We start from the raw sequence: 5,000 nt of genomic DNA, 5'->3' as shown, positions 1-5,000 counted from the left end.
AGAGACAGAGACAGAGACAGAGAGAGAGAGAGACAGAGAGGCAGAGAGAGAGAGAGAGAGAGAGAGAGAGAGAGAGAATTAATGTTATGTGCTTTTTGGCCATGGGCACATACATTCACAACGGGAGTTTGGGGAAGGGTTTATAAGCAGTTTGCGAAAGATAATCAGCAGAATTCACCAACAACAAACATAATTCACCAAATGACATCAGATTCACATGATTATACGATTCCCATTCAAGCAGTCCGATGTAAGGTGAAACATGAGCAGATAACCAGTTGTCAGTATCATTTCAATCCAGTGTCACACACACACACACACACACACACACACACACACACACAGGGAGAGAGAGAGAGAACACTGAACACTGAAATGTTTTATGTCTTTAGCTGTAAAGTTCTAGTGACATAGTAGGCACAATTCAGAACGAAAATGGTGGAAAACAGATAAAATGGAACAGAAAGGAAAAACATACTTAAAGTAAACAAAACTAGTAACTAAAGGATAAGCGGCACTTTGGTACTTTGTCATTTGCTTAAAAAGTCCATGTGGCAGGCGGGTACTGTGCTCGCCCCCCAGGCCCCCACCCCACCCCATCCCCCCCCCCACCCAGTCGTTCGTCTCCAAGGTTAGAGAGAGAGAGAGAGAGAGAGAGAGAGAGAGAGAGAGAGAGAGAGAGAGAGAGAGAGAGAGAATGAATAATAAACTCAAGCTTTGATGGCTACGTTTACCGTGAAGACGGACGAAGCATCAAGAACTGGTCTTTGTTTAAGCCTTACAAACTGGTTTCCACTGAGGTGGTGGCACAAGTGTTAAGTAAAAAGAAAAAAAAAAGAAAAAAAAAATCTGATTACTTCTCATCTTAGCCCTTTTGTTCTTCCAAATGCTATGTATAATAGTTTCGCTTTTAAGTTGGTTTTTGGAACCATTTTATTTCAGTTATTCACGTGTAGTATTTTGATGTATGTGCAAGTGTGATATTAATTTTCTTAAAGATATATTACTTATTGGCCCTATTTTTGCATTTTTCTCATACACACATATGTAAATCAAATTATGCTAATATCCCCAATATTAGAAATCAATGAGACATTCATTCAGTCATTAATTCAAAGATTCCTGGAGAAAATCCCCATAGTTTGGCAGAATCTAGTTTTATTACGAATATGTCATAGAAAGAAAACTTAACGGAGAAAGAGTGTTAAACAAAAACAACAGTTAATATATTTTATTGAAATCTAGAAGTAAAAAAACTAGCAGACACGTCCTCTGGAAGCCAGTAGCAATGAATGATAATGCACAGGGGGCTCAAAGGAACTCTTGATAGAAAATGGATACCGCATCATAAGACAAGAGAGGCAAGGCCTTCAAGACTCACTTGTGATAAATTAAGTCCCCTAGCATTAATTACAAAGTAATTTCCCTTCTTTACTATCTGCACCAAAACGTTTGCAAAATAAATAAAACTTCCATGCTGAGCAAAAGAAGTTCCTGTTTGAACAAAAAATGATAATAATGACTCCTCTTGTTGTTGTGTCAGAATAAGAGGTCAAAGTGCCAAGTTTAGAGAATACAAAAACTATAAATATAACAGTAAATGCAGTTTGCATATAATTAGGGTTCTTTTTTATTTTTATGTGCCCATCCCAGAGGTACAATATTTTTTTTTAAACAAGATGACTGGAAAGAACTGAATGTTTCCTATTTTTATGCCAAATTTGGTGTCAACTGACAATGTATTTGCAGAGAAAATGTCAATGTTAAAGTTTACCACGGACACACAGACACAGAGACACACGGACACACACACACACACACACACACACACACACACACACACACACACACACACACACACACACACACAGACAACCGGACACCAGGTTAAAACATAGACTCACTTTGTTTACACAAGTGAGTCAAAAAGGTTATGATAGAGTGAATGATAAAACTCATTTTCTGACGTCGTCGTTTCGAATAATATGCATGTGTATACCCACATACAGAACTGAAATGGCTCATTTCGGTCAAAAGAGAAGCAAGAGAAAAAGAAGAATATTTGTTATGTTTGTAAAACACAATGAATAAAAGGCTCTGACCGATCTCTTTCTCGGCTTGTTCGTTATCGATAAAGTGATTCACAATTCATAATTAAAATATGACAACCATAAGGTTGGAACAGGGTGATAACAGGACTTCGACGTGAAATAACAAAATAAAACAGTGTCAGAAGTCACCAGAATAAAAAAAAAATGTTCACATGTTTTTATCCTGAAAGCATTTTTGTCAATAATTTTTTTTACCGATTATTCAGCTGTGTTCATTCAGTCCAAAAATTTACAATAATGTTATAAACACGTTTAAAGATAAAAGTTCCCTAATTATTGTTGTTTAAAAATAATACACATGATTATGCATGATCACACACACACACACACACACACACACACACACACACACACACACACACACACACACACACACACACATGAGCATGTACGCACACACACACACACACACACACACACACACACACACACACACACACACACATGAGCATGTACGCACACACACACACACACACACACACACACATGAGCATGTACACACACACACACACACACACACACACACACACACACACACACACACACACACACACACACACACACACACACTCCTATGGAATATATTCAATGACACACACGCCATAAAGTTCCTATTTTCCTATTTCTTAATGAAAAAAACGTTTCAGAGGTTACTGGGTCTGTGTTTGTCACAGACGAATGTATCAGCCTGCGTGCGCGGAAATCATCATTTTGGCATGGGCAGAGGTCGTAGGAGCGAGGTTTATGGGCCACTTTCTCCAACAGACATGATGTATAAAATGTCACACAGCGCTACAGAGCCTCTGGCTATAATGTTTTCGCTTAGATGGTTTGGGCAGTCAGTCGGTTATTTATTTCTTTCTTCTTTTTTTTTTGCATTTGTTTGGCACACGCTTACGTGTGTGTGTGTGTGTGTGTGTGTGTCCGCACACACGGAGACAAATTCAGTTTGGATTTCCATTTCAAGGAGGTGTGAGAGCGCTCCACCACACCTGCTGTAAAGAGAGAGAGAGAGAGAGAGAGAGAGAGAGAGAGGGACATTGTTTTATTGCCATTGACAATGCTATCCTTAGAGAGAGAGAGAGAGAGAGAGAGAGAGAGAGAGAGAGAGAGAGGGGACAATGTTTTTATTGCCATTGACAATGCTATCCTTAGAGAGAGAGAGAGAGAGAGAGAGAGAGAGAGAGAGAGAGAGTGTGTTTTATTGCCATTGACAATGCTATCCTTAGAGACACAGAGAGAGAGAGAGACAGAGAGAGAGAGGGACATTGTTTTATTGCCATTGACAATGCTATCCTTAGAGACAGACAGAGCGAGAGAGAGAGAGAGAGACATTGTTTAATTGCCATTGACAATGCTATCCTTAGACAGAGAGAGAGAGAGAGAGAGAGAGAGAGGGACAGTGTTTTATTGCCATTTACAATGCTATCCTTAGAGAGAGAGAGAGAGAGAGAGAGAGAGAGAGAGAGGGGGGGGGGCATTATTTTATTGCCATTGACAATGCTATCCTTAGAGAGAGAGACGCTTCAGACATTATTTATTGACATTGGCCTATCTACAGCCCTTATGTCAAGGGGACATAATTCTCAATTGCAGCGTCGTGTATTGAACGAAAAAAACCACAAAAACTATGAACAGTAAATAAAACAATTCTTGTCAATAAGTTTTTTCTAGAACAAGGTGAATTAATTATTTATAGATGCATGCGCCCAATACAAGCACACATACATCATCTTCAACCACACTCTATCATCTCTATCATCAACCTCTACTATTTAGCCTGATTGACAACCACAACAACAAATATTATAAACTGTTCATATTCAACTTGACCATCAAGTGCATACAAATGCAATATATTATTCATAGATGTAACTACTACATATTCTAACTAACCAATTTTCTTTTTCCGGATGTTAATAGCCTCTGCAACATACCTGGCGAGCGAAATTAGAACTTCATCATTATCAGAGGATAACAAGCTCTGCACGGTTTGCCTTCTCTCGGCGGCCACATGTAAAAGTTGATTTTTAGCTCTGATATCTTGATAAGCTTTGCAATGAAATAGGAAATGGTCTTCATCTTCTCTGACACCATCCATACACACCATGCACAAATTATCCCCACTACCTTCCGAATCAAACCATCTTCTATTTGCTTTTAAGCCTAATGTTCTATTTCTAAATCTTGCTAACATATCCCTGTGCCATTTATTAGTAACTATTATCAAAAATTTCTCTGGTTGTAATACACTTTTGAAGGAATGGAACCAAGAATACTTTATACTATCTAAGAGAGAGAGAGAGAGAGAGAGAGAGAGAGAGAGACGAACACTGAACACTGAACACTTTAGTGTCGATAGCTTTACAGCCCTAATGACATGGGGGTTCATAATACAAATAACAACATGCATCAATAGTAATAATATTGATGAAAACCAAAGCCAAAACGAAATCAATCAATCTGTGCAACAAAGTGCAGTTCGACCATCCATTCAAAGTAATGACATGTAGTGAGAGAGAGAGAGAGAGAGAGAGAGAAGAGAGAGAGAGAGAGAGAGAGAGAGGGACATTATTTTATTGCCATTGACAATGCTATCCTTAGAGAGAGAGAGAGAGAGAGAGAGAGAGAGAGAGAGAGAGAGAGAGAGAGAGAGAGAGAGAGAGAGAGAGAACTCGAAAGCTTTACTGAGGGAGAAAGGATAAGCTTCCAAGCCTTTACACCCAAAACAAAATTCATGGAAAACAGAAGAAGAGGAAGAAGAAGAAAGAGAGGAAGGAACAGTGCTAAATAAACTTGCATAAATGATAATAAGCAAGAAGTAGGAAAAGTGAGTGAGGATGGGGGTGGTGAGTGGGTAGACAGAAAGAGAGAGAGGGAGAGAGAGTG

Source organism: Babylonia areolata, chromosome 2 (assembly GCF_041734735.1).
Source record: "Babylonia areolata isolate BAREFJ2019XMU chromosome 2, ASM4173473v1, whole genome shotgun sequence".
NCBI lineage: Eukaryota > Metazoa > Mollusca > Gastropoda > Neogastropoda > Buccinidae > Babylonia > Babylonia areolata.
This window is presented reverse-complemented; position numbering follows the sequence as displayed.